Source organism: Mytilus californianus, unplaced genomic scaffold (genome assembly GCF_021869535.1).
Source record: "Mytilus californianus isolate M0D057914Y unplaced genomic scaffold, xbMytCali1.0.p SCAF_19, whole genome shotgun sequence".
In the NCBI taxonomy this organism is placed as follows: Eukaryota; Metazoa; Mollusca; class Bivalvia; order Mytilida; family Mytilidae; genus Mytilus; species Mytilus californianus.
In genome coordinates, this window is record NW_026262667.1 from 8,961,812 (window position 1) to 8,971,545 (window position 9,734).

Below are 9,734 nucleotides of genomic sequence, written 5' to 3' on the forward strand. Positions count from 1 at the left end.
TTCAAACATTATATCAGTAACATGTATATGACGATTCACAAAATTTTATACAGTAAATTTCGTTTAGCAGATGCCTTATCGTTATTACTTTGATAAATGACAAAAAAAAAAACAAAAAAAAAAAAGAAACCAAACAAACAAACAAACAAAAAGACAATACAGATTACAGGAATCCAGTTATTTATCCGTCACTCTTTTGATTCATAAGAATTGAATAAAGAGTTTCAATTTAAATTAAAGGTTTTTTTAATGATTGCTTTTTGTCGTCAAATCACAATTTGACTTTTATCCTCTAAGTATTTACTTAACCTAGCAGTCTGGTTTAGTATCCTTCCTTTACTTACTACAATTATTCCTAGAAATGCCGTTAAGGAGGATACTGACAAATTTACTTGATAAAGTGTTTAACATTGGTGATAAACGACCACAAAGACTAATACAAATTAAATATTCAACGGAGAATAGTATCAATATAGAACTTTTGTTTCGTTGTGTTGGGTTGCGATATGACACCATGGCGTCCTACACATTTATTAATGACGGCTGTACCATATGAGTAGAATTCACAAATGGTGACAGCTGTAAGCATAACACTTAGTGATGTTTATTTAAAAATTAAATGTAAAAAAAAAACAGTATGTAAATGTTTAATTTCATAAAAAGCAATACACGATGATTATTCCTATTGTCAATTACAAGACAAAAGTGTACCTCTGTATACGTCATTTGATATGTTTAAAGTTTTAAACGGCCTCCATTATCGAGGTCGGCAACCATTGGATGTATATAAGAAGAATTACTGCTGTAAGATCAATGGAAAGCGCAGTGTTGTCTTTTTGCGTCAAATGGTATTTAATATTTACACACATGTTCTTTTTTGTCTTGCAGACTAGAATCCTACACGATACACAGACAGATATGACTTATATCTCAGCATGCTCATAGAAATTCATATCTTTACTGGTGAAACATATAGGGCTATGATCAAATCTGATTGATTTGCATTAGGAGTACATGTGCACTTTATATCCTTCATTTACATCAACTTTAAAAATCCATTTAATTTTTTCTATCGTCAACATCATTACACTTTTAAACTACATGCTATGGAAACGTATATTAGTCACCAGTTGATCAGTTCTCAACACAACTTGACGACAAAAACAAGAGGGAAAGTTGCATTGTTATTGAACTTGTACACTTAAACAAGTTTACTTGTTTAATTAATAATTCAACTTGTAGACTTACTACAAGTTGACTTGTTGAGTTCTTCTGAACAAGACCACAAACCAAAAAGTGTACAAAATATTATTGTGTCCAAGTTAACTTTGCAGTTTGTACACTTGCTAAATTGAACGTTTCTTTCTTGCTTTAGAAAAGTATACTTTCCGAGTTAATCGTGGTCACTTGTCGTGTTGTTTCTCGCCTTTCCGAATTCGTGAAAGTTTACTTGTGTTCAAAAACTGCACAATAGAACGTTTTAAATGTAAATTTGTACTGGAAAACAGTCCATGTTTACTTTCAAAATGTCGACTTGTTTTAGTGCAAAAGTGATAAAATAATATTTGACCACGCGGTTCCTGGTGTCTTCTTGGGTTTTAAGATGAGCTTCATCTACAGTATTTTAATGGTGAGTATAAACTTTTTGTGGAAAAACCTTTTGATTTCCTTCTAATTATTAATAATTTTTTTTGCCAAATATTTTTGTTAAGGTTCTTTTTTCTTTCGCAAGATGTCGCTTTGATTTTTTTAACATGATGTGGTTTCACCATTGACCCTGTGAATACTTTCTTTTTTGTATGCCCTACATACGATAGTAGAGGGGGCATTATGTTTTTTGGTCTGTCCGTTCGTTCGTTCGCCCGTTCATTCGTTCGCCCGTTCGTTCGTTCGTCTGAACGTCCGTCACTCCGTCTGTCCCATGTGAGATTAAAGTTTTGGTCCAGGTCGTATTTGATGATGTTGAGGTCCAATCAACTTGATCCTTAGTACACATGTGACCTATCATAATATCTTTCTAATTTTAATGCCAAATTAGAGTTTTGACACCAATTTCACGGTCCACTGAACATAGAAAATGATCGTGCGAGGGTGGCATCCCTGTACTTTGGACACATTCTTGTTTCATTGTATTTTTCTTCTGTCACTTGCTCTTACTTGACCGAGACTCGAGAACCCGAATGCACAATTTCAGCAGAAAAGGTAACCTGTCCAAAATTTTTAAATATACTCCGGAGTCAAAAGTCGGTAATATACAAATTGACTACGACGTCTTCTTATATGAGTAATTGCCCCTTCTGTTAAATAAACATATCAACTGTTTTAATTTTTATGAAACGATTGGAAGTATTTGACCTTGAAAAGAGTAAACCGGAAGTGACCTTGGCCAAACCGAAAATAGTGTTTTTACAGATTTTCATTGATAACATTCATAATTTTCATATAGTTGTGGAATCTGGGTACTCACACCGCATATTCCTATATCTACAAATGTAAATAAATGGCCTTAAATGAGACCAGAAGAATTCTTTTGTTAACCGGAAGTGGTAGAATATTGATCTTATTTCAAATAGAAGTCCCTTTTCGGAATCAAGAGAACTTTTGAAATGATCTTTCAAGTTAGACCGAAAGTAAAAAAAAAACATGACATGAATGTTCCTTATGAGGTGCTGACCAAGCGTTGTTACTTTTTGCCAATCCATCATTCAAGATGACCACCAGCGGGGTATCAGGGCAAGATTGATCATTTATTGACCCATTCAATACCTATTTTGGTATTTTAGTTTTCTTATCACCAATTCTCAATCAAAAAGGGGAAAGAGCTTCATTTTTTTTTTTATGTTTATGATCATCCGGTTTTTTTGTTGTTGATACTAGTCCGAAAGTTAACAAGGGATAAAGGAAAACAATGAATTTGTTTCTGTCCAATTTAAACAATGACAGGGGCGGATGAAGGAATTTTCAAAAGGGGGTGCTAACCCAGGGCAAAGGGGGGTGCAAAACATATGTCCCGATACAAATGCATTGATCGGCCAAAATAAAGGAGGTGCGAACCCCCGGACCCCCCTTCTGGATCCGCCACTGAATGGTCACTTACACAATGTGTATCATCGCCACCGGATAAAGGTGCCATTGGCCTGGTTCTCTGTTCATTGTCAAGAAAAAAATGCATAACTGTACATGTATCATCATATTGGTATCCAGGTAGCTATACGCAGATTGTTTTACAGTAATTTAGTTTTTCTCAGACAATGAACATAGAACCAAGCCACTGGCAAGGGTACCTATATCCGGGTGTTACGATACACAATGGTGCAGGTTATAAGAAAGTTGCTTGTAAATTGAGATCGATTATAGCATTGATATGTTTGGTTATTTTTCAGGTACTTATTTTCTTACCAGATGGCATTGCATTCCCATTCCCTGGTGAAGATGGCACAAAAGAAGATCTTGTTAGATATTATTTTAGTCGACTTTATACAACAAAAGAAATCTGTGGATTTCTTATGTTATATCATGGTATTATAGTGAGCTTCTCGACGATAGAAAGAATTAAAAGGAGACTTGGGTTAAGGCGACGCCAAAACCAAGCCCCAATATTACTTGTATGTCAGAAAATATATGAACTACGTGCTAATGGCTATACTAATGTAGGATACAAGTCAATGTGGAGACTCCTCAACTCAAATTACAATATCACTGTTTCACAGGAAAATGTAAGAAATTGCTTGAGTTTCATAGACACTAATGGCGTAAGCTTACGAAGAAGGCACATACTTCAGAGAAGGAGTTATAACAATAGTGGACCGAACTATCTGATACACATAGACGGTTATGACAAGATCAAACCATATGGTATTGCCATTCACGGAGCTATTGATGGTTATTCTAGAAGAATATTGTGGCTTAAAGCAGGTTGCTCCAACAACAACCCTAGATACATTGCTAAGTTTTATATTGATTTTGTGAAGGAATTACGACGAGTTCCTCGAGCCATTCGTGCTGACGCTGGCACCGAGAACGTTTTGGTTAAAGACTTACACATTGCATTGCGGTTCGATCATGGGGATGAAATATCTGGATTAAACAGTTTTTTAACTGGAAGATCAACAGGAAATCAAAGAATTGAAAGGTTGTGGAGAAGTCTTTCGGAATACTTAATGTTATTTTGGAGAAATACATTTGCGAACATGCGTGATATTGGACTTTTTAGTACCGCAGATCATCTCCATATTGAATGTTTAAGATTTTGCTTTCTTCCTTTAATTCAGACTCAACTAAACCAGTTTATGGAAAACTGGAACGACCATAGAATACGCAGACAACGACAAGAGGTTATAGTCCCATCGGGTATTCCAAACGTTCTCTATTTTCAACCTGAAATATTTAATTCGTCTGATTTTTCTTTTCCTATACTGTGCAATGACCAGACATTGAGTGAACTTGAAAATGAGCATACTTCAGACTTACCAGTAAGAGGGTGTTCCGAAGACTTCATGCATCTCATCGGATACCTTAGTGGCGAAGAACCAATGCAGGCCCTTATTCCACAAACCCTTGACGAAGCTTTTCAAAACTTTTGTACTCTCATTTATATATGTAATGGTTGTAGGATTTAGGGTTAAGCCATGCAACGTTACTTTCTTCAAATTAGCCTTAAAGTAAGTTTTGTTGATTGTGTGAAACGGAGGTTATCTAAGGGCAGAAATCTGGAAAACAATTTTCTAATGGAGAAGGACAAAACGGAGGCGGGAACCTGCTTAGACTATCTTTTATACATGGATTCACCTTTTTTGCGACTGTTAATTGAGTTATGATAATCTTTTTGCAAAGTATATTTGTTACAGTATTTGCATAATCAGGGATTATTCATAATCACTGAAAATTTTAGGGATTTTACAGAATCATTGAAAATTTCAGGGATCTATATAATAACTGAAATTTCAAGGATTCTACATAATCCCTTATTATACATTTTCACTGTAACATGCACTCTATTAAATATATTAAAAGATGTTTTTTTTTTAAATTAAACAAATAAAGACGATTTTTTTAATCTGAAATGCTTGTCATATTTGTATAACTTAAGTACCTATATCTCATATATATAGCAGCCGCGTATTGAAAAATAGTTTGTGTTGGAAATTAGGGTGATGGAAACGCAATTTCATTTTTGGCTACCCTAAAATAAACACTATAGCATACTTCAGATAGGGTATGAGTGTTGATAAGTCAACTCTCCATTTTAGACACAATGTAGTTTAAGTTGGCAATTAAATGTTTCAGTACGGCATTCGACCCACAGCCTTGGCTCACACCGACCAGCAAGCTCAAAAGGGCCATCAAGATAACAGTGTAACTAATTCCAACGTGACAACCAACGGTCTAATTAATATACAAACGAGAAAGGAAAACCACATATGAACCACACCAACAAACGACAGCTACTGAACAACAGGCCCCTGACTTAGTACAGCTGCATACAATGCAGTGGGTATAAACTTTTTAAAAGACCTTTACCTTATCCTGAGACAGACTCACAATAGTGTACCATTACTCATAAATACATATCAAAGTTGTCAGGCTTACAATTTATATTACACCAGACGCGCATTTCGTCTATAAAAGACTCAACAATGACGCTCGAATTGAAGTACATTGAAAGGCCAAATAAAGCAAACAAATGAGAACAAAAAAGTTTCAAAAGGTTGTGCCAAGTCAAATAAAAGACACACTATAAAAAGATAATTGAAAAAGGCCTAACTCATAAAATCGACAAAATGTGAACAAAAACAAGTAGACTTAAATTTAGACCCATGACAAAATCTAATTATAAAATAAAAACACAAGTGCTTGTATAACATGGCCATGGACAGCTCAATTTTACGACAAAAAAATATGTTCTTAAGTAAAATATTACGTAAATGGTGTTGCAAAAATATTGATAGACACGTAATAACAGGTAAGTCTAATTATTATAATTTTGTTGTTCGAAGAAGTGTTATATAGATTAAAGTTAAATTTCATCGGCAAGATAGAATAACATGAACTTTAATAGAATATGGATTAATAGAAATATACTACTCAATAAAACTACAGTTGGATGCGATGGTATGATATGTATCACACAATAAGTTATTAGTGAATTAAAGAAATGCTTTACAACTAGTGTCAACGGGCCAACTAAAGACACAAAGTAACAATCTGAGAATACTCGCAGTTACTTATACCTAGCTAAAAGCAACAAAAACAAAATGTGTCAGAGACTAAAATATCAATCAAAACACATCCCATGAATTTAGTGTTATGACGCCATGGAGAGTCAAAGGAGACATAATCAATGCCAAAATAAAAGTATCGTCAGGAAACAATCATTTACTGAATATATCATGTGTTAAATGAAGCATTCGTTAAATATGTGAATATGAATTAATATTGAAAACAAAAGTTATCCTTTCGAAGAGTTGGATGCAAAGGGTCATCTTTCATTTTGCCTTTCTCAACATTGAAAGTGGGAGCAACTGGCAAATGCTTTTTATCAATCTGTCGCATAAGGCACTGATTTTAGTTTTAAAGTTAACAGTTTAAAAACAGTCTGAAAAAAAGGGTTCATTAAACAGGTTAAAGTACCATAACTCCGGTAATACATGTAACGATTATTTAACAAAGGTTTCTGAAAATTACACCACTGGTAGGTCTTGATGGGCATACTTCTCTTTTTAATAATTTTACATTGACAAGCATCCATAATCTAATATATAACAATTTGCGATAAAATTTACGGATTAACAGGCTGAACGACAAGTTGTTTCCTATCTACCACTCATTTGTTTGGGGTATAAAAAAAAGTTGAGATCTGGACACTTTGGATTAAGACAATTTGAAAAAGGTCCAAAATAAAATCAAACAGCAGAATCAATTTAAATTAGAAGATGTTGTATGAGTGCCAATGAGACATTTCTCATTTAACTGTCACAATGTATAAAAGGTTAACAATTATATGTCAAAGTACGGCCTCCAACACTGCTCAAGCCTTGTCTCTAACCAAACAGGCAACTATAAAGACCCTAAAAATGACTATGATAAAATAATTCAAACAGGAAAACCAACGGTCTAATCTATGCACACAACTGCCGAGAAAGACCTTTAAACCACACCAACAAACGACAACCACTGAACAACATGACATTGGATAGGTGTGTAAAAATGCAGCGGGTTTTAACGTTTACGAAAGTTTGCTACTCAATTTCAAGATAAATAACTTTCCATAAGACTAGTATCTATTGATAGGGGATTAATTAAGGAAGCAAAAAAGCAAAAAAAAATATAGAGGTCAATGTGCTTGTTTTCCAGATATTAGCCATTGAAATCTAGGCGGGAAAATGTTATCTCTTAATTGATTTTTCATAGTCTTATCATTGACAAGTTAAAGTTCTCAAAAACTATTAATAAATAAATACTATTTTATAAGACTTTTACAAATGGCTTATAATTGTACATGTAAAAGATTTATAAAAAGAAAAATGGGGGTCAATGGGCAAAATTTTTTAAGGCATTCAAATGGATAAAACCATAGGATTTCGAAAATCTGACAAAAATTCCAAAACATAACAAGCGAACATCCTTAACAGACGTCATAACCTGAGACAGTAGTGTAACATTAAACAATTATTGTCTTCATATAAAAAGAACATTGTAATTGTTTACCCGAGATGGGTTGTTTTCCTCGAGAGCTTTAGCCCGAACGAAAACAACTCTTCAAGGATAAACAATTTGGATGTTTGCCTTGTATGATGGCAATAAATCACATCGGGTATCCAAATCCGAAGAACAAACAGCAAGATCTCAAAAAGTGTTTATCATTTTAAAACTTGTTTTATTCATATTTTGAGGTTCGATTTTTCCAAACTTACATGCCAGCTCAAAGACATCAAGTGAACTGATAAAAAAAATACGTCTTCACCCTGTACATCTTCCAAAAATGGGGGGATTTACAATTTATCAACTAGCAGGCTGTTTGTTGTTGTATTCGTGCTTTGTCGCGAGATGTGTTTGTTCTCGTTGTTGTATTTTGTGTAATTCGTATTTTTGATAGAGTTTAGCCATTTCTTGTTGTAATGTTATACTGCTGTATCAGGTTAAGGGTGAAGGTTGGTGCCTGTTAAAATCTTCAAACCGGCCACTGCATATATTATATGCACCTGTCCTAAGTTAGGAACCAGCAGTGGTTGTCGTTTGTTGGAATGTTTCATAGATGTTTCTCGTTTCTCGTTTTGTAAATAGATTAGACCGTCTGTTTTCCTGTTTGAATTGTGTTACACTGATTATTTTGGGGCCGTTTATAGCTTACTGTTCGGTATGAGTTAATGCTCCGTGTTAAAGGTCGTACTTAGACCTATGATTGTTAACTTTGTTTACATTGTGACTTGGATGGAGATTTGTCTCATTGGCCGACACTCATCACATCTTCTTATTGATTGTTATTTAAACCTTCCTAGATTTTTTTAATAAAGAAATTTTACATAATTCCTTGTGCTTCAACTTTTATAACATGATGATACATCCACATGCCAAATTAACGCATATGTATAAAGTAGAAAAGTAACACCTTGGGGTCAATGTCACATTAAGATCATCGTGGCACCGGGCACATCATCTCACGACGATATATTCACATGCAATGATGCCAAAGAACACAAGCCTATGTCAAATGAGTAAAAAAGTCATGTCCTGGTCAAGTGTTTTAGCCTAAATCTACATTAGCTGTAGGTGAAAAGGGGGAGGTTGAGATTTCACGAAACACCGTTTTTAACCCGCCGCATTTTACTTGTCTCTTTGGTAGCAATACACAGTTAGGATTCGACCCGGAACGTGCTAATTATTGAGAACACGGCTAACTTCTTTTTTTTTTCTTATGAAGCCAGCCTCATATGAATAAAGGAACAAGTCGGCAAGAAGAGGGGCACAGTTTTTACCCATGGGAATGCCGATTATTCGTTGAAAAACACGTCCTCCAAGCGTAACAAAAATGTTGTCAATCAAGAAATCAAGCATCTTGATAATGTCAGTTTCGGAGATTTTTTTGTTAGAATCAGGGTGACCCTTCACAAAGTACTTTATCCCTTTCTAAGACAATATACTTGTATCTACATTGGCCACTCTGTTTTTACGAAACAAAGCAGGACCAACTCTTGCAATTGTCTTTTAGTTTGGAATGGGGAATACTTAGTGTAAAGAGTTGAATGTGTTAATACTATTCAGCAGCAAGATGAAAGTGTATTAGAATTTATGTTAAATCTAAAAGATCTTTTGAATTTTTTAGTATCTTTTGAAGTGCAAGGAAATATTTTACCTTATAAGGTCAACTGAAAGTGACCTTGATCAAACCTGAAGTTTTTTTTTTGGCACATTATCATTGAAAAAGTTCCTAGTAACCATATATTTTGGGAATCAGGGTATAAAATGGTTTCTTTGAGACCGGAAATGTTTTTTTCAGCGCCATATATTTTGGTAATCAAGATGCATACCTCTTATTTTCAGAATATTTTTGAAAAATTAAAATCTGGTAGACATGCACATCCTCAGGTTAGTGTTTAAACATCTTACAAAGTATTAAAAGCAATATACTTCCAAAAACTGAAGGAGCAGCTAACCAGACAAATCATGTATCTATTTCCAGACAGTGGTAAATTAACATGCCTCTCAAATTATTGTCACTGGACATAATAAAAAGA